At 34.5% G+C, this 27231-nt stretch overlaps 1 non-coding gene and 1 pseudogene across 1 annotated transcript; both read right to left on the reverse strand.

Annotated features, from left to right (window-relative positions):
• Positions 1-11212: 11212 nt before the first annotated feature.
• Positions 11213-27223, reverse strand: LOC127674465 (actin-like; annotated as a pseudogene).
• Positions 16452-16558, reverse strand: LOC127675843 (U6 spliceosomal RNA). The gene has a single exon (XR_007975534.1). It is a non-coding gene; the product is annotated as a U6 spliceosomal RNA (small nuclear RNA).
• Positions 27224-27231: the final 8 nt, after the last annotated feature.

Genomic DNA, 27231 nt, shown 5'->3' on the forward strand with positions numbered 1-27231 from the left:
CCTAATTGACCTTTACTAGGGTGATCTCTACATACCTGGCTGCACCTGTCTGTTCAGTCACAGGAGCAAAGACTGCAGAGGCTTCACCTCCAAATGTAGGACTCCCTCTAACTGCAGGACTCCCTACAGGGCAGATGTCCCCTGGCAGGATAGGTGCACAGATGACTGTGGTGCTGGCCAGCTCCTGGGTGCACATGGAGCCCTGGCAGATCCCAAGTGATCTTATACTCGGGTAATCTCTGCTCACCTGTCTGCACCTGTTCAGTCACAGGAGCAAAGATGGCAGCCTATATGGGCCATTCTTAAAAAATTCTTCACATATGTGTAGCTTATTATTGCTGTAGATAGGTTTTATTACTTTTTATCCTTTTTTGGCTAGTTATATATTTATTTATTCCTTAAAAATTTTCAGTTACTTATGCATTTTCTTTATTTTCTTTTATGAATTAGATATATTCTTTGTTTACATTTTAAATTTTGTCCCCTTTCCTGGTTCCGCCCCCCCAAAGAAAAACCCCTAACACATCCCTCCTTCCCCTGCTCACCTATCCTCCCATTCCTGTTTCCCTGTCCTGACATTCCCTTATACTGGGGCATCTAGCTTTCTCAGGATCAAGGGCCTCTCCTCCCTTTGATGTCCAACAAGGCCATCCTCTGCTGTGTATGCATCTGGAGCCATGGGTCCCTCCATGTGTACTCTTGGATTGGTGGTTTAGTCCCTGAGAGCTCTGGGGGTAGTGGGTCATTCATATTGTTGTTCCTTATATGGCACTGAAAAACCTTCGTCTCCTTGGGTCCTTTCTCTAGCTCCTCCATTGGGGACCTTGTGCTCAATTCAATGGTTAGCTAAGAGTGTCCCCCTCTGTATTTGTCAAGCTCTGGCAGAGCCTCCCAGGCAGCAGCTATATCAGGCTCTTATCAACAAGCACCTATTGGCATCCACAATAGTGTCTGGATTTTGTAACTGTATATAGGATGGATCCCTAGGTGGAGCAGTCTCTGGATGGTCTTTCCCTGAGTCTCTGCTCCACATTTTGTCTTTATCTCCTCCTGTGGATATTTTGTTCCCTGTTCTAAGAAGGACTAGAGTCTCCATACTTTGTTCTGCCTTCTTCTTGAGCTTCATTTGATGTGTGAATTATATTTTGGTTATGCCAAGCTTCTGGGCTAATATCCACTAATCAGTGTTTTCACATGACCACATGTACACATTTGAATCAAGGTATACATGTGGAGATCAAAGGACAGTTCCAAAGAGTCAATTGTCTCCTATTACTCTGTGGGTCCTGGACATCAAACTTGGGTCATTGTGCTTATTGGCCAAGTGCTATTACCTATTAATCCTTTTTACCCACCTGATTGATCACTCTATAGGTATATAATGTGTTTGTTTGTGTGTGTGTTTGTTCGTAGACAGATTATCACTCTTTCATTATGGCTGACCTGGGGTGGTCTATATAGACCAGATTGGCTTTGATCTCACATAGATTAATCTGATTCTGCCTTGTGAGTGCTGGGGCTGAAACTGTTTGCCACCATGCCTAGACTACCTACTAGGTTTTAAAAGATAAACTGTGGTCTACAAAGATGGGTTAACACTTAATAATACTTCTTATTTGTGTAGAGGACTTGGATTCAGTTCTTAGTAACTACAGGGCAACTCATGAACTGTTATTCCAGTTCCAGGGGATGCAACTGCCTTGTTTGTCTTGTTGGGGACCAGGTATATACATTGTGAATGTAGATATATGCATAGAGTATACTCATGCACACAAAATAAATGATCCTTTAAACCTAAAAATCAATTTAAAAAAGAGAAACTGTTCACTAACCTGTTTCTGATTCATTCATATATAAACATGAAAAAAGGAAATCTGGAATAACAATCATTCAGAGATTATTCATACCATGAAGAAAAATACAAAAGACAAGTCAATATATTGAGCAGAATTGATATGCCATTTAAGTACACAGATGACTATTAAGAGAAATAGACAGCCATGTATCTAGGGGTATGTATCTTGGATATTTCCAGTAGGATGTTCTGAAAATGAATTCTCTGAAAAAGTTGAATAAAATGTTTCTAGAACTTCAAAAATGGCATTTTGAAGATTACATGTAGTTAGAATGGAAAATGATAAGCATACACATTTGAGGTGCTATTTAGTATGACTATTATAATTAGAAGAAGTTACAATTAAGCAGTCTATGCTGAACATTGTGGGAACTTTAAATTTTATTTTATTGTAAGTGTTATAGGAAATATTTAGAATATTTTGAGCAGCATAATAAAGTATCTTCCTCATTATTTTAAATGAATTTTAGTAGCTGTTTGATATAAAAATAATGCAGTTTGGGAAGAAGTATTAAAGTCTTGTTTTAATCCATATGAGAAATTAGTGAATTTAAGTTATAGTGTGGATGGTGCAGGTGGTGAAAAATAGATTCAAACTGAAAGTTAAAGGGAAAATTATAGTATTTTTTGATGAGTTTAAGGTAATTATATGGTGAATTATATAGGTTAATGATAAGAAACATATCAGCTCGACAATTTGAAGTATTTTTTAAAAGGAACTTATTACATCTTTAAATGTTCTGTTGTGGGTCAGAGTAAGGAGTTCAGAAACACCTCAGGTCTAGGCTCAGAACTTCATGAACTTAAGGATATAAGACCGGAAAAATAAACTCACCCCATTCATTTTCCTCTTTCTCCTCTGCTGCTTGTGCTTCTAATAGTGACATAACAGGGAATAAGAAAAATCCAGATGTATAATGATAAACTAGGTAAGCTCTGAATGATTTTAAGTATTTAGCAGAGTTCGCAAGTACAAGAATGTTGTAAGTAAATAACTAAGCTGGGCAGTGGTGAGGCACGCCTGTAATCGCAGCACTCTAGGAGGCAGAGGCAGGCGGATTTCTGAGTTTGAGTCCAGCCTGATCTACAGAGTGAGTTCCAGGACAGCCGGGGCTATACAGAGAAACCCTGTCTTGAATAAAATGAATCCAAAAAACCAAAAAAAAAAAAAAAAAAAAGTAAAAACTAAATTCAAATAAATTCTCAAATTATTCTAGTAGAAAATAATAGAGAGTTATGGAGTAGAAGGTTAAAAGTTTATATTTTATGGGATTATTACTATAATAAAATATAGCAGCTTTTTTTCTGAAACTATCAATCAAAGAAAGAAATGAGAAACTCTTCTGTCTAAAGTGTTTAGCCTCCTAAGAGATAGACATTTCTGAAAGGTAATATTATATCTCATATAATAGAATAATCTACTCATATTTCATGTAAATAAGACACATACGTAAATAAAAATTTATGATGTAAAATGCATACTATGATTGTTATAAACATTTTTGATAAAACGTTTCCAAAACTTATATTTAAATGTATTTTATGGAAATTGATAGTCCATGGTCTCAAAAGTCAAGAAGATCAGATTGTACTTGGAATCAAAAGAGATAAAAAGTTATAACAAATGTGAACATAATAAAATTATATTACGTGAATTATTAAATGGGGATCGTGTTAAAAAGGAATTATTGACAGGAATTATTATTAATAATTGTGTTAGTGATAGTATGTATACTAGATTCCACCAAATAAATTTTCACAAAACAATGAAAGATGTGTAACAGTGCAGTGGAAATATACCTAATCTGGATTTTCTTCTGGGCCCTTTTGTGTAGTCCTTTACTTCTGCACCATCTTCATTTTGTTTCACTTCCTTTTCTGGATAAGATACAGTAAGGTGGAAAATAGAGATGTATGGAAGAGCAGAGGGCAGATTATAGATAAAAGAATATTTGAGTGGAGCAAAGAGTAAGTACACACAGCACAAGACAAATAAAATTTACAATTGAGTATAATTTATGCTACAAATTCTCAAACTTTTACACCTCAAGACTTCATGTATTCTATATAAGGTTTGTCTATTGGTATTTGGCATATTAGAAATAAAATCTAAGCCTTCTGTGCATAGCCCGCCAGGAGAGAGTGATCTCCCAGCTGTGCTTTCACTTTTGGGCTCAGAGGAATCAGGACACAGGCTTATAGGCCCACAGGAGGAATAAACTCCAGCCAGAGACAAGAATACCAGCTAGCACCAGATGGCAAAAGGCAAGCACAAGAACCCTACCAACAGAAACCAAGGCCACATGGCAACATCAGAACCCAGTTCTCCCACCACAGCAAGTCCCGGATACCCCAACACACCAGAAAAGCAAGAATTGGATTTAAAATCGTATCTCATGATGCTGATAGAGGGCTTCAAGAAAGGCTTAAATAACTCCCTTAAAAGAACACAGGAGAACACTGGTCAACAGGTAAAAGCCCGTAAAGAGGAAACACAAAAATCCCTTAAGGAATTACAGGAAAACACAAACAATCAAGTGAAGGAACTGAACAAAACCATCCAGGATCTAAAAGTGGAAGTAGAAACATTAAAGAAAGCACAAAGTGAGACATCTCTAGAGATAGAAAACCTTGGAAAGAATTCAGGACTCATAGATGCAAGCATCAACTACAGAATACAAGAGATAGAAGAAAGAACCTCTGGTGCTGAATATACCATAAAAACACTGACTCAACTGTCAAAGAAAATGCAAAATGCATAAAGCTAGTAACTCAACTCAAAACATCCAGGAAATCTAGGACACAATGAGATGACCAAACCTAAGGATTCTAGGTATAGAAGAGAGTGAAGATTTACATCTTAAAGGCCCAGTAAATATCTTCAACAAAATTGTAAAAATAAAACCTCCCTAACCTAGAGAAAGAGATGCCCATGAACATACAAAAAGCCTTCAGAACTCCAAACAGACTGGACCAGAACAGAAAGTCCTCCCGGCACACAATAATTAAATTCACTAAACAAAGAAAAAATATTAATAGCAATAAGGGGAAAGGGGTACGTAACTAGTAAAGGCAGACCTATGAGAATCACAGTAGACTTCTCACCAGAAACGATGAAAGCTAGAAGATACTGGGCAGACCTTATACAGACCCTAAAAGAACACAAATGCCACTCCAGGCTACTATACCCAGCAAAACTCTCAATCATCATAAATGGAGAAACCAAGATATTCCATGATAAAACCAAATTTACACAATATCTGCCCACAAATCCAGCCCTACAAAGGATAACAGATGGAAAATGCCAACACAAGGAGGGAAACTACACCCTAGAAAAAGCAAAAAAGTAATCTTCTTCCAACAAACTCAAAAGAAAATACCCACACAAACATGAAAACAACATCAAAAATAACAGGAAGCAACAATCACTATTCCCTAATATCTCTCAACAACAATGGACTCAGCTCCCCAATAAAAAGACAGATTAACAAAATCTTTCTCATGTAAATCTTCATCAGAAAATATCTGTAATTTCCTTTTAATTAATTTAGTAATGTTTTTCTATCAAACATTTTATATGCATTATTTTTCATGATAATCTTCAATTTTAATGTCTTTCTATATACTTCCTCTACTTTATCAGAAATGTTTTCAATGTAAATCTTTGATTTTATCACAAATGTTTCTAATTACACCTTCAATTAATTTATAAAGAGTTTTTATATCTACCATTTTATATGTAAAATTTTCCATGAAATAGTCTATTATAACATGTTTATTTCTTGAATTTTACCAGAAATATTTTCTATGTAAATCTTCAATGCTATCTGAAAATGTTTATAATTCCACCTTCAATTAACTTAGAATTATCTCCATGCCTATCATTTTACCTAAATACTTTCCATGATAATCTTTAATTTTCACATGTTTTTCTCTATATTTCTTCAATTTTATCAGAAATATTTTCCATATAAATCCTCAAGTTTATCAGAAAATGTTTATAATTCCACTTTCAATCAACTTATGAATACTTTTATACCTACTATTATTATATCTATATAAAAATTTCCATGATCTTCAATTCTAACATATTTTCTTACATTTTCCTACAATTTTTTCAGAAATATTTTCCATGTAAACCTTCAATTCTATCATAAAATATTTCTATCCCATATTTCAATTAATTTAGCAATGTTTTACATGTCTACTATTTACTCTTTAATTTTCCACGAAAATTGTTAATTTTAACATGTTTATCTGAAATATTTTCCATTTAAATCTTTAACTTTATCATAAAGTGTTTCTACTTCCCTTTACTTCCCTTTTCAATAAATAAAAAAATTAAAAAAGAAATAAAATCTAAACAATATTTAGCTATTGATTACTGCACTTACAGTAACAGTTAAACTGCTGCTTATTACCATAAGCTATATAATTTATAAATGTTGTCTAATGTTTCCTAAACAAAATACACTTAATGAGAAGATTGGCATTATTTTTACCATTTTGTGTGTTATCTGTTAGAAAACATCTGTATTCTCATAATTACTTCTTCATGCAATCTGTTTCTATATAACAAGTTATGTGTTGGCTAGAGAATTCGACTGTAATATTGTTAGAGGGTTGAAATTTAAAAAAAAAATAACATTTTGGGGTTATCAGAAAAATAATTTTGGCCCCGAGACCTACGAAACGTCTTATACACTTCTACCACAGAGTTCTCAAGCATACTTTGACAATTAGAATAGAAGCAATGGTTGATGCATAAATAATTCAGGTAAGGAATTACCTGTTCACATTAGCATTTTAAAAATTGTGCTCCTGAGGTAGGAAATAAGTTGAAAAAATGCAAGGCTAGATGTTTGGAAACTAGTTAAATATGAACAACTTATCACATTATATGGAAAGACTGCCATACAGATGCATTTGCAATCCTGATGAGGATTTTTGTTGTTGTTGCTTATTGTTGTTTTCTTTCTTTCTTTCTTTCTTTCTTTCTTTCTTTCTTTCTTTCTTTCTTTCTTTCTTTCTTTCTTTCTTTCTTTCTTTCTTTCTTTCTTTCTTTCTCTTTCTTTCTTCCTTCCTTCCTTCCTTCCTTCCTTCCTTCCTTCCTTCCTTCCTTCCTTCCTTCCTTCCTTCCTTTCTTTCTTTCTTTCTTTCTTTCTTTCTTTCTTTCTTTCTTTCTTTCTTTCTTTCTTTCTTTCTTTCTTTCTTTCTTTCTTTCTTTCTTTCTTTCTTTCTTTCTTTCTTTCTGTGTGTATACCTTTCTCCCTCCATTCAAAAGTAAGTTAATTTAAAGCAAGTACTAGTGGGATTTTTCAATGTAGGGTTTGAAGTCAGGGCCTTATTTGTTATGCAAGTGTGCTATCATTGGGTTATTATACATATTTGAGTATCAATTTTAAACTCTGTGTGTGTGTGTGTGTGTTACTTGCGTGTGGCATATATTTCTATAGATGTGTGGGCATGCTCATATGCACACCAAGATCAGACGAGGACTTGCAGTGTTATTCTTATCACTCTCTCCCTTACTTCTTTGAAATAGTCTTTTACTAAACCTGGAACATGAATGGTGATCAGTAAGCTTCTCCTGTCTCTGCCATCTACTACCCAGGTTTTAAGGCATATGTAGATGTATCTTTTACATAGGTCCTGGGTTCAAATTCAGATCACCATGCTTGCCCAACAGGAACTCTTACCCACTGAGATATTTTTCCTAGTCCCCACATCAGGTAATCAGGTATTTGATTCATTTCCTTTAACTATAGCTTTTGAACCAAGTAAAGATTTGTAAAAAAAAAAAAAAAAAAAAAAAAAAAAAAAAAAAAAAAAAAAAAGTAAAGAAACAGATAAATACCTATTAGAGTGATGCACATAAATGATGGTTTAATCATGTGTTTGATGGCAGTGATAATACAGAGAATTAAATAAAATTTGTAGTCATGAAATATTTTTGATGAACTGAAATTAGCATTATCTGCATACTAGAAAGATATCTTTGAGGAAAGGGGGGGATAACACCCTGTTTACTAAATATCTGTAGTGTATGATCTCAGTTCATGGAAAGGAGAAAATGCTGTGAAATTTGAAGAGGGAGTTTTCTGTGTTCATTTAGATTATGATGAATTTCTGTTGCTTGGGGGAAATTGAGCCTTTCTTGGCACTTTAGGCTTTATAGTTAATATAACTGTCTTATCTAATTAAGCCAAGACCACACTATACTCTAATATTTGTTTTCAATGTTTAATATTTTAGTGTTTGTTTTTAGTACTTTTGATGTCTTGGTGTTTATTTTTAATGTCTTAGTGTTTTAAATATTTAATAGGAACTCTTAGATGGTTCCTGGCCTATATTTCCAGTTCTATTAGTAAGTGCAGCTTTACTCCAACCAATTGGGATTAATTTGGCTGTGGCTCAGTGGGTGCTATTTTGTATTCAGTTTCACTTTAATATACTCATAGATTTCATCCAAAATGTAGACACTGCATTACCTTTAAAGTTATGTGAAAGAATATTTTGATCTAATTATTCATATGTATACACAATAGAAAATATAGAGGGTGGGAAGCAGAGTACTATGTAGCATTGTCTTATGGGTATGGCATTACTTTTGCACACATAAACTCATAGCAAATGTGGTTACCATAACAAGACCGACATACATTCCAGCCAGCTGGAATTTCAGCAAAGATGGTATATGTTCTCATGGTGCTTCCACATAATAATAAGCTATCAGCAGCTGATAGTTGCTGAGGGAAAGTGAATCATTCTTTATTGAGAAGATGTCCACCTACAAGATTCCCATGATCTAGTTAGTTCCCTCTCACCCATGCTCATGGGAAAAAAAAAACACTAAATAGGCCTGCCAGATTATTTAAAAGACAAAGACATGAGTTTTGAAGCTGGTTATAGAATGTCTAACTATCATCCTCTGACAAGCTACTGTTAGAGTTAATGAATATCAGCAAACAGGGATCTTAATAAATCACAATTCATTACAAAAATATCATGTGACTAGAAATAAGGAAACATTGTGTGGACTAGGTTGTAAACATCTTTAAATGAGTTCAAAAGGTAACAAAACATTCTGCCTTCCTGTTTTCAAGAGAGTACTCGCAACAGACAGGAAAGAATGCTTTAAACACTAAATATAAATTAGTTTACATGTCTTTTAAGGCTGTAGATTTTTCCATCTGGCTAGAGTTGTTATTTTATCAAGTATTTGTCTATTTAGCATAATGCCTTTATATTTTGTTTTCACTGTACTCAACAGGCTTAATTATTGTCCCCTCCTAAGGGAATGGGAATCATTTTGAAGTTAAAAAGAGAATCATTTGCATAGATAGAAAATAGCAGTCATTTCATTAGGATTTCTCTATTTGTTTTGGTTTTAATTATGCCAAAATGTATCAATATGTACAAAAAGTGACTACCACCTGACACAAAGGATAAAGGGAGCCCCTTAACACTATTTTTTTGTTTTTACTTCAAATTTAAAAAAATTTTTTTAAGTTTCAGCTTTGGATACATACTGCATATTTTTCTTTGCTGCACAATTTTGTGACACTTAAGAAAAGTAAAACTTTTGAAAACTGTATATTTGACTCTTCACAGATTAATAATTTTTCACTCAATTAATCTAATAATGAACAGAGGCTTTGGATTTGCATGCATTCATCAGTATTTTTATGAATTAAATGAACAATAATGTCACTTCAAAGTACATATAAGGTAATAGGCAAAATATAGCTTACTGGATATCTAGCCTAACCTAATCAATGAATTCCAGGAAATTGCGAAGCCCTGCCTTAAAAATAAGATGGATAAGATGGATAGCACCAGAAAAATGGAGTGTGTCCTCTGGCATCTATGCATAGTACACATACTCTCTCTCTCTCTCTCTCTCTCTCTCTCTCTCTCTCTCTCTCTCACACACACACACACACACACACACACACACACACACATTAAAAATTTGGATTATTAAATTATGGAAAATTGAGCAAAGTATTGAGAAATCCTAAAAGAGATTAGTTACGGTTACATAGCTAGTAAACTGAAGAGAAAACGTTTACCTGGAAAATTTGATTCTTTTGGAACATAGTCAGGACATTTTCATTAGACTGTTCATTCATGTGAAACAACATAGGTATAAATTACCTGAAACTGATAAATATGTATTAATCACTCATAAAATTTCTACACACTACTATCCAACATAGAAGTTGAAATGTATAACCACAAAACTTATTTTTACAAAATCCCAAAATATTATAAACTAAAGAAGCATCACCTCAAATCCAAAAATGTCCCGTCGTAATCTCTGGAAAAGAAGAATATAGAGCTTAAAAGAAGAATGGATGTTTTAAATGTCATTAAATTCTTGACAGAAGAATAACCATGGGTTAAGAAAGACCTGAATGTAATCGTTACAAACCAGTAGCAAAGAAAGTGGGAAAGGCAGAGTCAGAGAAATGTGACCATAGAAGGAATGAATGAATGAATGAATGGTGGAATCTGGAAAAGTTGTTTCTTTCTTATTTTTCTTTCTTTTCACTGAAAATAGATTTTTGTTTGTTTGTAAGGCATGCACTTAATCTGGTTTCAAGACAGCGTGTGCAGTCAAGCTCTTTCCATCTCAATACCTCAGCCCACTCACAGAAAGTCCAAAGCCTTCTTGTATCACGTTGGTAGGGCATACATATAACCCTGAAACCCTGATAAAACAGGCAATGCTTATACCAGCTTAGCACCCTCCACAGTTCCCATTGTGCTGGAGAAATTGAAGGGGCCACATAAAGACTCCTTGCTTTGCATTCGAATTGGATTCTCAGTGGTCTCTGGTGGTCTGTGGGGACCTTGAGATCTGGGTATAACATGCATCATTTACATAAAAGCAATGTTGTCTCCCTCAAATGTAGACTTAGGCTCTGAGGGTGTGGACAACAAATCTGAAGTCTAGGAAGCTTATGAGATGTGGGGGACTTCCTGTAGCCTTCTATCTCATGGACACTTGGAATGACTTTTTAAAAAATGTACAATCAAACTCCAAAACCACGTTGTCAAACTTTGGTGGATGTTTGCTCCAACCAACTGCTGTCACCTTCACCCTTCCAGTTTTTAGATCCTGAGTCAAAAAGCAACAAAACAAAATCCAAAAACAAACAAACAAACAAACAAAAACACATAAAGCCATGTCAATGTTGTCTCAGTTTTGTTTCCTTTATTTTTTGATTTTCTTTACAAGTTAGACTTTGTCAATAAAAGGGTATAAAAATATAGTTCAGAAACACTCTGTTGAGAAGCATTTGCAGTGCACAATGGAGGAGCTAGACTCACACTCCTGATCCCCATCTTCTAGATGGTGGGCAGTAACACCAAAATGGAGCCACCAAGCCACACAGAGTACTTGCAGTCAGGAAGAGTGATCTCCATGGTGCTAGGAGCCAGAGTAGTGATGTCCTTCTGTATCCAGTCAGCAATGTCTGGGTACATGATGGTACCAAGAACAGCACCATGTTGGCATAGAGTCTTTGCAGATGTTACTGCCCCATTTCATGATGGGATTCAAAGTACCTTCATGGATGCTCAGGATTCTATATATAAGAGTCAGGGCTAGAAAAGAACCTTGGGGACAGTGAAGCTACTAATTGCCAATAGAGAAGACCTGACTATCAAACAGCCTAGCTTTTTTCCAGAGAGGGAGAGGAAGCAGCAGTGGCCATCGCTTGCTCAAAGTTCAGCATAATATAGCACAGATTCTCTTTGAAGTCACATAGACTTTTCTTCTCTGCTGTGATGGTAAAGCTTAAGTCATGTGGTCAGGATCCTCATAAAGTAGTCTTTCAGGTCCCAACCATCCAGCGCCAGATTCAGGATGGCATGAGGGAGAGTGTAGCCCTCATAGATGGGCGCAGTATGGGTCACTCAGTCTCCAGAGTTGATTATATTGCCACTGGTATGACTAGAGGCATACAAAGACAGCACAGCCTATGTATATGGCTGGAGTGCTAAGCATGCAAACATGATCTGGATTATCTTTTCACAGTTGGCCTTGGGGTTCATGGGGATTCACTGAGTCATACAATGTGCTCTTAAGGGGCCAAATGCAGCTCATTATAGAGGTGTAATTTAAGATCTTCTCCATGTTGTTTCACTTGGTGTCAATGCCGCGTTTAATTGGGAACTGTCATGGTTTGAATATGCTTGGCCCAGGGAGTGGAACTATTTGGAGGTGTGGTCTTATTGGAGGTGTGTCACTGTGGGCATGGGCTTCAAGACCCTTCTCCTCGCTAATATTTTGGGCATGAGTTATATCTGTTGGAGTAGGCATTAAATCCAATCAGATAGTGGTTGGTTACTCCCGCTTTTGTTCCTCTATTGTACCTGCGTATCTTGTAGACAGGTCACCATTGAAGATCAAAGCATGTGTAGCTGGATTGGTGTTTAGCTTTTTCCTCTTGTGTCCTTCATAGTAACTTCCACTACTATGAACATTAGTTAGTAGGGGTAAAGGCTCCAGGTAGTCACCAGCTGAATGGGAGTTATGTCAGTGCTCTTTCAGTAATAGTGTATTTTCATCAGTTTGTGAAGAATAATCTATAGCAGCTATAATAGACTAGGATTTTTGGAAGTTTCCACCTGTCCCCTTCAGCCAAAACCTATGAAATATAACCTATTCCTGACACAGGAGGTTTCATTTTATGGAGAGAGACATCTTGTTGTAGCTTTGTCTCCCAAAATATTAGGTGATTCCATTCAAATTTTTCATGTATGTATATATTCATGTCTTGTTTGTTTTTATGAAGCTCTTATTGTTGACTGTGTGAAACTCTTTACTTTCTTCCCCAAGAACAACATTCTGATGGTCATCAATAATGTCTAAAATAATCCAGTATCACCAATAATTATCCCCTAAAATAAAAATCAAAACCACCATGAATAATATTATAAAACTTTTAAGGTAACTTCCTTAAAAAAGCGAGATGATCAGGAAATCTTCTGTTAAATAGTATCTCTATATATGACAAGGAAGCTATGCCATGAAATCTCAACAACATATTCACATAAACAAGACCTATATGTGAATTCACATTTGTAAATGCCCTGTTTCCTTATAGTCATGTGCTGCATTTTACATTCTTTCTCTTTCCTCTTCTGCAATGATTCCAGAGACTTGGAAAAAGAAGGTGTGACATAGATGCTTCATTTAGGGCTAAGAATTTCACAATCTCTTTTTCTCCATATCTTGACCAGTTGTAGGTCTCAGGTAACTAACATTGAATACAAATAGTTTTTTTAAATGAAGGTTGAGAGATATATTAATCTATTAGGTGTAATTACAAATTATTAATAGTTTAACTCTATGTACATTTAGTAGATCAATAGTAGTGGGTTTTCTCCTAGAATATGTTTATAATAATATTGATATTTTGTTATTAACCAACATAGAATTATAATACAGGATAGTTATAGGGAATTTTCTTTGAAAATCAGTCATTAGTTGTCCTAGGTATGGAAATATTGAAGAGGATTAAATATAAATGTTCTTAAGGGAAGTCTTCTGGGGATTATAAAACTATTCTATTTCATGTTTAGACATAGTTAAATGACTTAATATATTTGTTAATACTAATCAAACCCTGTAAGTGGTCAAATTGTTTTGAATGTAAATTATAACCTATAAAGGTATGTTGGACATAACCCTGTGGCCATCAGTCAAATAGAGCTATTCCTTAGGCCCCTACTGTTCTGGCTGGACTACACCCCCAGAGTCACCTGGTTACAGCCAGATTTGCCCCACCCACAGTTACCTGGAAACAGCCAAGTATTCTGGCCCACTATAAAAGGGGATTCATTGCCCCTCCTCACTCTCTTGTCCACAGTCTCTTGTCCTCTTTTCTTCTCTTACTCTCTCCCTTGTCTCATTCCCCTCCGCTCCTCCCCTCTCCATTCTTTTAGCATGTGGCCATGTCCTGCTCTTACCCCTCTATCTCTTCTTTCTCTCTTTACCTTTTTATCTCTTTTCTTTTCCCCTACTTTTATATAATAAAGCTTTAAAATCATGTGTGTCTTTTCATATCCAAACCTGCCATGTTGGAGCAATGGAACAGAACTCTCAGAAAGGCCCGAGAGCCAGCAGAAAGGATCAAGGACTCATACTCCCCAGCTGGGTCTCTCTCTCAACAGGTATCCAGGCCAGCATGAGAAAGGGTCCCACAAACGTACATCCTCCATGTCTCCAGTACAAAGTCTTAAATGTTTCTACATTCATTTTCATTTTGCCAAAACTGAAGCATATTATAGTTCTTTATCATCCCAGAACTTTGTATTGCACATATTTTATATTTAAGTTTTTATTTTACAAATAATTCTTTCAATATATATTTCTAAGAATTATTTTACATTTTAAACATAAGTAGGAATAGTCTTTATATTTTAAAAACTTTGCACAACAGAGTTTTTAACAATTGTTTGCTAAACACCAGCCTGTGTTAAAAAATGCCATAGATACAATAGTTTGGAAAACATACCATATATCCTAGTATTGAAGCTTAGCAGTTAGGAGCATTTTCTTTTCAAGTGGATGAGGTTAGTCCTCAGCTTCCGCATGGTGTCTTGCATCTATCTGTCACATTAGTTCCAGGAGAACTCTTCTGGCCTCTATGGGCATCAGGTACACAAGTAGTGCACTTACAGTCATACAGGCAAAACACTCATACACATAAAAGAAAATAAATTCGCTACCAAAAAAATTAATTAGGTCCTAGTACATTGATTGGATATAAAATACAAAGAAAATTTTCCAGATCAAACCATTTTCCTAAAAATTTTGTGAATTCATTGTTCATCCTAAGTGAGGTAATCCAATCACAAAAGAATACACATAGAATGCAATCTCTGATAAGTGGAAATTAATTAGCCCAGAAGCTCTGAACCTCCAAGGCACAATTAGCATATCAAATGACTCCCATGAAGAAGTAAGGAGAGGGTCCTGATCCTGGAAAGGCTTGATTTAGCATTGGAGGGGAGTATCAGGACAGAGAAAAAGGAGAGAGGTGATTGGAGAATGGGTGGAGAGAAGGTTTATGGGACATATGGGGAGGGGGGAACTGGGAGAGGGGAAATCATTTGGAATGTAAACAAAGAATATAGAAAATAAAAATATATAATAAAAAATACAAAGAAAAATATGTAAAGCACTGAATGTGGATGAGGAACATAGGGTTTGGGTTATATTGCAATTTGCTTTCAACATTTTTTTATAATATTTTATTTTCAATATTATTTATTTACATTCAAAATGATTTTCCCTTTTCTGGTTTCCCCCTTCCTAACTTCCCTAAGACCTCTTCCCTCCACCCATTCTCCTATCAACTCGCTCCTACTGCTCTGTCCTGGTACTCCCCTACAGTGCTGGAACAAGCATTTTCAGAACCAGGGACCTCTCTTTCCTCCTTCTTGGGAGTCATTTGATATGTGAATTGTATCTTGGGTATTCAGAGTTTCTGAGCTAATATCCACTTATTAGTGACTCTATTCCATGTGTGTTCTTTTGCGATTGGGTTACCTCACTTAGGATGATATTTTCCAGATCCAACATTTTGCCTAAGAATTTCATGAATTCATTGTTTTTAATTGCTGTGTAGTTTCCATTGTGTAAATATTCCACATTTTCTGTATCCTTTCCTCCATTGAGGGACATCTGAGTTCTTTCCAGCTTAAATAGGGCTGCTATGAACATAGTGGAGCATGTGTCCTTATTGCATGCTGGGGAAATCCTCTGGGTATATGCCCAGAAGTGGTATAACAAGGTCCTCTGGAAGTGTTATGCCCAGTTATCTGAGGAACAGCCAAACTGACTTCCAGAGTGGTTGTACCAACTTGCATTTCCACCATTGCAGTGGCGGAGTGTTTCTCTTTCTCTGCATCCTCGCCAACACCTGCTGTCTCCTGAGTTTTTAATCTTAGCCATTCTGACAGGTGTAAGGTGAAATCTCAGGGTTGTTTTGATTTGCATTTCCTTAATGACTAATGATGTTGAACATTTTTTAAGGTGCTTCTCAGTCATTCAAAGTTCTTCAGGTGAAAATTCTTTGTTTAGCTCTGTACCCCATTTTTAATAGGGTTATTTGGCTCTCTGGAGTCTAACTTCTTGAGTTCTTTGTATATATTGGATATTAGCCCTCTGTTGGATTTAGGGTTGGTGAAGATCCTTTCCCAATTTGTTGGTTGCTGTTTTGTCTGCTTGACAGTGTCCTTTGCCTTACAAAAACTTTTTAATTTTATGAGGTCCCATGCCTTACAAAAACTTTGTAATTTTATGAGGTCCCATTTGTCAGTTCTTGATCTTAGAGCATAAACTATTGGTGTTCTATTCAGGAAATTTTCCCCTGTGCCCATGACCTCAAGGGTCTTCCCCAGTTTCTTTTCTATTAGTTTCAGTGCATGGTTTTATGTGGAGGTCCTTGATCCACTTGGAGTCGAGCTTAGTACAAGGAGATAAAAATTCATCAATTTGTATTCTTCTGAAAGCTGACCTCCAGTTGAGCCAGCACCATTTGTTGAAAAGGCTATTTTTTTTCCATTGGATGGTAAAAATATGGAACACTTCACGAATTTGCATGTCATCTTTTTGCAGGGGCCATGCTAATCTTCTCCGTATAGTTTTAATTTTAGTATATGTGTTGCCGAAGTGAGCACTGTTTTCAACTTTTTATTGGTATATATTCACTATACATAATGCTAGATTTCACAAAGTTAATTTCAAGTATATCATGTGTTGTGTTTTATGCCTCCATGCCCTCCCTTTTCTCTCTTCTGTTCTTTCTCCAAAATTCCCCATCCTTTCTTTTGCCAGATACACATTATACATATACACATTTAATATGTGTGTATTATAACATATACATAGATGCGTATTATGTGCATATAAATTCATATATTTATATGATACATTTATTATTCATTTATTTATTTAAAGTCTAGGATCTATAAATAAGAGAAACATATATAATTTGAGTACATATAAACACAAATGACATGATTTCATCTTCATGAAAATGTAGGGGAATTTTAATCCAGCAACATGTCTGCTCTGGCAAGAGATAACATCCAAAGACTTTCTGTGTGATAAGGCTGGAATACAGGCACACCCTTAATCCCTATGTCTAAAATAGAGATGAACTTTTAGTATGCACCTTTAATCCCAAACAATGACATATAAGTGGAGGACAGTTAAGTGAGGGTAGTCAGTTGAGTTCAGACAATGCAGTGAAGTTCAGTTGAATTCAGTTCAGTACAGTTCAGTTGAGTACAATTTAGTTGAGTTTGTGCAGTTCCTTTCAGTTTCATTCAATTCATGCAGTCAGTGTAGTTCAGTTCCTGGAATTTAGAGGCAGCTTTTCCAAGCAGAGAAATTCAGTTAGAAACTAAGAGATGCAAGTTTGAATCAGTGAGCTTCAAGAGCAGCTTGGGTCAGAAAATCTAAGTGGAACCAGCCAGTCAGAGTTGAAAAAGAGCTAGAAATGGTGAGCTTATTTTGCTGCAAGCCTGCAAGACTATATCTGGCAAATGAAAGCTACTTTTACATGAGTGCATAGTACTCCATTGTGTATACATACAACATTTTCTATATCTATTTCTCTATTTGTAAAATCAGTATTGGTTGCATATCTTGAATACTGTATTACTATGTTGTCTTAGATTCCTTTTGGTATATACCCAGAATTATTATTGATATTTCAAATAGTAATTCTACTTTTAGTTTTTTGGGTAGCCTTCTATACATATTTTCACAATGGATGGTATAATTTACCTCCAAATCAGCAGTGTTCATGGATTTTCTTTCTCTTCATTCTCATAAGACTTGTTGCTATTTATTTTCTTTAGTCTAATTGAAGTGAGATGAAAACTCACTGTAGTTTTACTTTGTAGTTTTAATTTGTATTCCTTTACTGTCTAAAACATTCAATATAGTTCATATGTTATTTAAGCATTTGTATTTCATGTTTGAGAAATTTCCATTCATTGATTGGATTGTTAGGTTAGGATTCTTTTAAAATTTTGATGTTTTCATAGTAGTCCTATGTCAAATGGGAGATTTTTCTCTGACCTTGTAGGTTGTTTCTTCTTTTCTTTTTCCTTTGCTGTTAGCACAGTGTTTTCTTTTTATATTTGACAGTTCTCACTATTATTTCTTGAGGTTATTAATGTCTTGCTTATATATATATATATATATATATATGTGTGTGTGTGTGTATGTATACATATACATATACATATACATATACATATACATATACATATATATATAAACTAATTTTTCTCTTATAAAATTAGGATATTGATGTCTTACATATATATGCAAGATATTAATAACCTACTTTTTCTCTAAAAATTCAAGTTTCAGGTTTTACATTTACAGTCTTTGATTAATGTTTAACTAATTATTGTTCAGAGTGAGAATTTTAGACATGGTGAGAAATAGAGACCTAGTTTCAATCTTTTAAATACTGACAAAAATGGCATCATAGAGAATTTACTAACTATATGAAGATTAAGAGGTATACACAAGGCATGTCTGTGTCATTGTACATGTGTGGAAGTCACAGGATAATTTGTATGACTGAGTTTCTCCATTCATCACACTGGACAATAGGATTAAACTCATGTCTTCAGACTTGGCAGCAGTCATTTTCATTCATTGTACCATCTCACCTGCCCACATGAAATGTCTTTATTTTTATATACAATATTGATAATATTTAGTCTTATAAAAGGTTGTAGCTGCATTGATGTGTTCTTATATATTTACTTACTTATTACTTATTACTGATTACTGTTATTATTATTATTATTAGTAGTAGTAACAGTAGCAGTAGTAGTATTTTTATTATGCATATTATTTTAGACAGGGTTTCTCTGTGTAACCTTTGCTATCCTTCAACTTACTTTGTAGACCAGGCTGGTCTCTAAATTACAGAGATCTACCTGCTTCTGCCTCTGCCTCCTGAGTGCTAGAAATAAAAATCATGCACTTCATTTATATGTTCTTAAAACATATGAAATTATATATATCTATATCTATATCTATAGATATAGATAGATAGATAGATAGATAGATAGATAGATAGATAGATAGATAGATAAAATCACTGGCACATACTGGATACATAATTCATGTCAGCTAGGGTCATGAAAAGAGACTAAATAGCCTTTGGGCTAATCATAAGGCTATGAATTAGACTGAAAAGGACTGTTAAAAATGTTTTCCAAATCTCAATTAGAAATGAGAGGTTATGAGAATATAAGAAAATTAATATTTTGATGTTCTTGAGAAATTGTCTTGTGGGGTCAGGCAGAACAGATGAATTTCCCATTGGACATAGAAAAATGAATTACAGAGGCTGGTTATTGTCTTTATTGGAATATATTACCAAGCTAGTATCATATCGAAGTGGGAGTATTATCAAAGACTATAAATATAAGATACATAATATAATACAAAAATATTACTATAACATGACCTAATTCTCTTTGCTATTTTTAAAGATAGGTGGATACATTGAAAGAACATTATATTTCAAATATTTTATTCTTAAACTGGTTCTAGCTTTTATTTACTTATATTCATTTCATAAATAAATTTACATGTAAAATATTAGTAAGATTTCTGTTTATTAGTTCATTATTCAGTATTTCTTTGAGAAATTTATATTTTAACTTCAAATGTGATTTAGTTCTTTTATAATAGCTTTAAATTAAAAGTTATTCCACTCTAAAGCTAACATGGTTCTCTGTTTTCAATTGCCTTTTAAAATGTAATATATGTACTTTATCTTTACAGTTTGTGATCACACATCTGTTAGACTAATCTAGCCTCTTACAAAATATAAATTTTGAAAAACAGTTAAATATATTATGAGTATAATTCTACTTATAATGCCTCTTGTGTCACACTCTAATTATTACACATAAATCTGTTCATAGAGTAAAACAATTTTCCAATTCCAGCTAAGGTTAACTTTCAAGGGAGTTACTGATATGAGCCTCTATCATAAAACTTATATAGCTTTTGAAGTATTTTTGAAGGGTAATGCATACCTTAGACTGTTTGCATGTCCTTTGTAAATGGGATTAGTACTTGATTGTGCTTTCCTCCATATTACCAATATAACTGTCACCAGGAATGAATCTTATCAAGCTGCAGAAGATTGAGATCCAGAATTTGACTTGACACCTTGACCCTTGTGGACAGACTCTCTGTCCAGCAATTAGCATTTGCCACAACTAATCTTATTTAAAGACTCTACTAAAAATCAATGTATAAGTATATTATTGGAATTGTGGATCAGAATTTGATATGAAACATATAATATATTACTACTTTTCCCTTAAGAGGTACTTAGAACTGCATGTTTTAATGAAGAAGTTAGTTATTTTTCTCATAAAACAGGATAACATGCTTTGAGTAAATTCATTTAAAGAACTCTATTTGTTTAGCTCTTATTCTATTTGTTTATTTATTTATAATGTTTACTTATATTAGTTTTATGTGAATATGTTTGCACATGAATGTAGGTTTGTTTGCCATGTTCCCACTGGTGCCTGTAAAGATATAAAAAGCTGTGGGAATCACAGGAACTGGAATTACAGATGCTTGTGAGTCACCATACTGATGCTGAAAACTAAACCTTGGTCCTATGAAACCAACTTTATATTTTCTCTCTTTAAAAACAAAACAAAGAAGAAAAACAATAAATATGAAAATAAAATCCCAATAGGACAAAAACATGCCAAACAAAAAAGTGGTGTTATTAACAAGAGGAAAGATAATTTTTGTCTGCAAATCTTTCCAATTATTTAGGAAAAAAAAGAGTTACTTCAAATTCTACTTCTTGACATTCATTCCATAGATTTCACTCTTCTTGAAAATTACGTGTATTTTCATTTTTATAGGTTTTTATAAAATAAGTATTTCATTATATATTTTTTAAAGTTATCTCAGTAATCGATCATTATTTTTGTCCAGCTCTTTATTCCTTTCCTTTAGAATCTAATGATTTTCATTGAATTTTTAATTGAATATTATTATTATTATTATTATTATTATTATTATTATTATTATGGTTTTTTGAAACAGGTGTTCTCTGTATTGCTCTGGTGGTCCTGGAACGCATTCTGTAAAACAGGATAGTCTATAACTCAGAAATCCACCTGCCTCTACTTCCCAAGTGATGGTATTGAAGGCATGCATCACCACTGCCTGGTGAAAATGATTATTTTTAAATACAGTATATTTTGATGAATTGCCTCTCCTTCATTATTCTTTCTACCTTCTGACTCAATTAACTTCATATTTTCCCTCTGTCTTTCCTTAGAAAATAAGCAAGTACACAAACAAACCAGACAAAAACAAAAATAAAATAAAAATGATGATAAAAAGATCAGAAACACATACCCAAAAAAAACTTATAGACCCACACAGACACACACAGAGAGACATACACACCATAGAAACATAAACTCAGAAACCATCAAGCACAAGATCAGTAAGTTTAAAAATACCCAAAGAAAGCTGACAAAAAAATACACCAAAATACCTTTGTATTAATTGTTTTGTCTATTTACTACTGGACCTTAAGTGCCCAGCTGAATTCATTTTTTTAATCAATTTTATACATAAATTCTTTATCTTAAGACAAATTCATACTCTTACAGATTTATACTAGTGTGTGTTTATATGACTTAATTTTTGTTCTATTTGTGCCTTTAAATAACTGAATGCTGACCACCTACATTTTACAGGGCAGTATCTTTATTTATCCTACTTGTTCAGTTGATAATCTGAACATCTTCAACCATACTGAAGACAAAGTGGTTGTCTATTATATGGGTGCATAATCCATTATTGGAACTTTTTAAAAGTGGCTTTATTTGTTTTAAAATAGAAGAAAAAATGCAGCATGTGATGAGTAAAGGAAGAGATTGAGTGACCATACAGTTGACCACTGCTCAGTGGTAATTAAAAAGGAATGAACCACTAATAATATACAATAGCATGTGCAAATCCAAAAAAAATGTATGAAGCTAAATTTAAAGTTGAAGCACCATCCATTTGTCTAAGAATTTCATGAATTCATTGTTTCTAATGGCTGAAAGTGAGGTAACCCAGTCTCAAAAGATCAATCATGGTATGCACTCACTGATAAGTGGATATTAGCCTAGAAACTTTGAATACCCAGGACATAATCCACACATTAAATGATGTCCAAAAAGAATGGAGGAGTGGCCCCTGGTTCTGGAAAGACTCAGTGCAAGAGTATAGGGGAATTCCAGAACAGGGAAGTGGGAAGGGGTAGATGGAAGAATAGGGGGACGGAAGAGGGCTTATGGGACTTGTGGGGAGTGGGGACCCAAAAAAGGGGAAATCATTTGCAATGTAAATAAAAAAATATAAATAAATAAAAATAAAAATGAAAAAAAAATCAGGTGAAGAGCAAAAAAAAAAAAAAAAAAAAAAAAAAAAAAAAAAAAAAGCATTTCCTGAAAAAAAAAATAAATAAAGTTGAAGCACAAAATACTGCATAGTATGTGATTTCATTCACATAATATTCTGAAGAATATTAATGTCTCATGACAGAAAGTGGTTGCCTGTGGTGAAAAATAAGACAGCAACACCTAGGGAACATTGAGGATTTATTTAAGTGACTAATGTTATGCTGGTGGGGATGTATACAAATACACATGATTGCCCAAACATACCACACCATATACTTAATGTTTTTAGGATATGTTAATATTTCTCAGAATGCAGCAAACATGATGTTATCACATTACTTCTGATAGTAAATAGATGTTTTCTATCATAGAAAATAGATAAATTGTAACTTTCAATTGAAAGTGGTTAAAATGAAAATGTGCTTGTAAATCAAATGTGGTCAGTATATTACACTTAAATTTATTTAAAAATATACACATTTATTTTATTTTGTAAAAGCATGTTTGTGTGTGTGTGTGTGTATGTGTGTGTGTGTGTGTGTGTGTGTTCTGTGCATGCATACACCTATATACCAAGGCAGCCATGAAGAGGTCAATGGCCAACTTTTAGCAGTCTGTTCCTGTCCTTGTTATTTTTTGAGACAGGATCTCTCTTGTTATTTCTGGCGGCTGGTTTTTTCAGGCTAAGTAGTCTGGAAGGTTTGCAATGCATCTTCTGTTTCCAAACTTCCATCTCCTAGCAGGAGTAATAAAATTCCAAATATAAGCCATTATACCAGCTTTTTACATGGATTTAAGGGTTGAAACTAAGGCTTCCAGCATTGGGTTGCAGACAGTTTTACCTACTAAACCATATCACTGGCCTCTAAATCAACAAAGAACATAAATATTTTTAAAAGGTGCTTTAAGACAGTGAACTAAATTTCTAATTTCATTTAAATTGCTTTATTAATGAATACAGTTCTAATCAGAGTAGAATAGTTCACTATCATCACTTCCATAGCCTCCTAAAATATACTTGGTCTTAGTCTATTTTGAAAACTGAATGAAACTGACAAAAGATGATGATAAATATCAATAATATAGCACCTAGGTACACTACACGCTTTAAACTGTGAATATTTAATTAAATATGAAGACAATGGAAACATAAGGAAATGTTTTGTTGGCTTTTTTTCTGGTTATTGCTGTCTCCTTTTCCAGCAAGATTTCTTTTTGTATGTTTGAAAATAAATTTCAAGAACATTTATTAACTACATTATTATTTCATAGTTAAACATTTTGTTAGATCATTCCTGTGTCTAAATCATTCTCTGTTAATGACTTAGTCACTGAAGTCATGCTAAAGCTTTTAACCACTAAGAAAACACAGGTCTTTTAGGAAATTGCTTCTGCCATGCATAATTTGATACTAATGGCACTCACCTGTGCCAATAGCAATTAGAGATTTCCCCACCACTTTCTACAATAACATGAAAGACTTAGTGGACCTCTTTAATAGTGTACCTACCAGGATCAAATCACTATTTTAGAGCAAGTTTAATCATAATTTATTTCAAATTTCTTATTCAATTAATATTGGAAATATACAAATTTATGGAGTACATCATGATAATTCTTAATAATGATAATGTAGCTTAGTCACAGGCATTTCAATGTATTGCTCAAAGGTCTTCTAATGTGGTATAATCTCTGAGATAGAAAAGTAAAATTGTTTTTATTCAATGTGTAGAATTATATATCAGTAATTAGCATCAGATAACACAAATCATCTTTTGTCAGTTTATTGTTTATTAATCAGTTTTCTTACATATTATTTTATGTAATTGTCACATGTATCACTTATTGCTCTAAGCTTTCTACAAATAGATATGCACCACTCTTACCAATTTTTTGAAGTGTATGATGGTAGTGATATTTCTATTTTATGAATAAAAAAACCCAAATCTTATATATTGCATACCTACATTTGTGTGTCTGTATCATGAAACTGTGTTTTGACTGTAACTTAAAATGCCCTGATGTTTTAGTACAGTCCAAATTATGTCCCCTTTATCGAAAATAAATCTAACATCAGTCACAGTTACCCTCCTTTCTCCTCAAACATGGTATTTTATTTTTTACCAAGAATTATGGAGCATCATGCTTTGTAGAGGGAAAAAATTTATGCTATAGTAAATGCACTTTAAGGTCCCAGCATAAAGTTAAGATGCTATTTTCAGAATATTCTCTCTGAACTCTGATACACTTGCTTTTAAAATTTTAAAATCCATCTATGATGTTTCTACTTTAAACTCATTTTATAATGTGGCTTCAGGCTTCTTATTCACAAGACAGAAATAATATGGTCTCAAACCCAGTAGAGCCTACAACTCTGGCACTTGCAATTATTTCAAAATTCAGAGAAGTAGAGAAGACAGGCAGGCTGGAAAGCACTTGTCAATATATTCAATTGCTCAGAAAACAGGAGTTTCTCAAATATCTGTATCCTCCCTGCTATTACTTTTGCAATCTCTGTAGTTTGCAGCACTTTCTGTTAATGTGATGTTGGCTGCCAGAAAAACACACCTTCACAAAATAAAATGCTTTCTAAATTGCACTGATGTCAAAATTTAGTCATTTTATACAATGGGAACAAACATCTCTCTACTAAGCTAAGTATATTTAGAAGAACCTTTGAAATTGAAAACAAATGGCTTGGAAAGAAATTATCAAGGTGATTTCTTTGCTTTCTTGCTATGACTCAAAGAAAAAAAGGAATGAATTAGCATATAGTTAGAACCCAGGTTGATATGATAAAGGAGTTAAACAATTTGGACCATTTGGCTTTTTATCTCAATCTGTTATTTATTTATTTATTTATTTATTTATTTATTTATTTATTTATTTATTTTTACACATTTAAAGAATAGAAAGTAGACTTAGTATTATGCAAGAACCCATTAAAAGACACTTGTATTTTCATGCTTTTCCTCTACAATATAATGATTACATTAGTGCTACCAGGACAATGGACAGGAGGAAAATGTTTTCAAGAACTGGAGGAGAAAATTTATGTCAAGTGTATGATTTAATATTTCCTATTTTGGAAAAAAGAAGGAAGAAAATATTTTATAGCCTCTGTATACTTGCACTAGGCCTCATATATTTTCTTTAATTTTGTATTAAAGTGAATAATATTGTTTTAGTTTTCAGCAAGTTATGATCTGTATATATACATATTGGATTTGACAAAGGATTCCCTATCAAAAAATTTAATTTCTCATTTTATTCTCTCTTTTTTACATAAGAGGTTTTTTTTTTTTATTTAAATGCTCATTCACAAAATACCATTTCCATAGACTCACTTTCTGTCATATAACTGAATGTATTAAGTGTTTGGAATTCAATTCTTAGAGTCAGCTGGTCTCCCAGCAGAGTAGAAGGATGTGCCTGTTCTGTCTTTTCTGCATCGGAGATGGATTAGATCATTTGAAAGTATCAGACTTGATTATAAGCATGGAATGCATGTCTGTCTTCACTTAGGTATTGTTGTCACATAAGTGGTTCTTATCCCAGAAGCAGATAAGGGCAGGCAAGGAAAGAAGTGAGAGTTCTGTAAATTGCCATTGAGACGAAGACAATCATGAGCCAAAGGGAAGGCTGGCAGGGAGCTGCTAGCTAATAAGCAAGCTTTGTACCTCTCAGCCCTCTTTAAGGCTCTAGTGGTTGGCTGATCCCTGCTCCAACTGGTACAGATGGAGACTTGGTGCCAAATAATTTTCTATTTGTTGACACATAGTTGTTCAAGCTAAAAGCGAAGCCCGATCATGACCACTTTGCTCTTAAGTGAGTGATCAACACTGTCTGGGGAAGCAGGGGTCTGCGCTACAGAGGAAGCATCAAGCCTAGAGGTTTCTAGACCTCCTAGTAATTAGGGTTTCAACAGTTGTGCAACTGACCAGACAAAGGGCCAGAGTCTAGGTCTTGAGCTAGAATCGGTGAGCAGCCTCTTGGGAAAAGAACCCTGGAGCAGGCAGACACAAGGGAAAGATCTTAGATTCAGTGTTAAGTACAGCTTCCAGGTGCAGCCCCAATACCACCCTTGTTTCCTATAGGCCTCCTCTAATGGAAGCAATTAGTTTCAGGGGGTTGAACACCCATGGGGCCTCCAAGGCCCAGGAAAATCAGGGACTGAGTTTCTACTTTGACTTAGAGTGAGCAGGAGCAAAGACATGTGGCCATTGTGACCTGGGTGGCCACCAGTGCAGAATGTCCAGATTCCCCTGAACCCTTTTGACATCACTGTTTGACAAGAGCCTGCTATGCCTGAACAGGATGTTGTGGCAGGTGATAGGGGCCCCAAAACACAACCAGCAGGCATGTTTCTTTCTTTTAAATCAAGGTGCCTCCAATTCTGTACGTTCATCCGAGCTGGGTACAAACAAGTTGCCAGCAGCCACCTACCTGGTGGCTCCAGCTCTTTCCAGAAGCCACAGCAGCACAGAACTCGACATGCAGGTTGGAAAGATGCTCTGAAAAAAAGCAGAGAACAGCACACAAGAAGCATAGCCAGGGTGCATAAAGGAAAGAAAGAAAGCAATGAAGCACCTCAGCCCACCTTCCACACGTGACCAACATCCACACCTTGTGGGGAAGGAGCAAGAAGAGGCAGGAGTGAGAGGGGAGAGTAAGGAAACAGAAAGAAAGCATTAAAAAGGTATTAGATAAGTATAACAAAGCCAAGAATGTATTAGAAACCATTTGTTAACAGCTGCCAAGAACTCACAAGCTCTGTGTTTCTTCCTTAACGACAGTGCCAGGTTGCAATGGGGTCTTCAGGGCCACAGGCTGTTGTATTGCTGTGGTATTCTTCCAGGTCCTCATGCCCCGTT

This window comes from Apodemus sylvaticus, chromosome X (assembly GCF_947179515.1).
Source record: "Apodemus sylvaticus chromosome X, mApoSyl1.1, whole genome shotgun sequence".
Lineage (NCBI taxonomy): Eukaryota > Metazoa > Chordata > Mammalia > Rodentia > Muridae > Apodemus > Apodemus sylvaticus.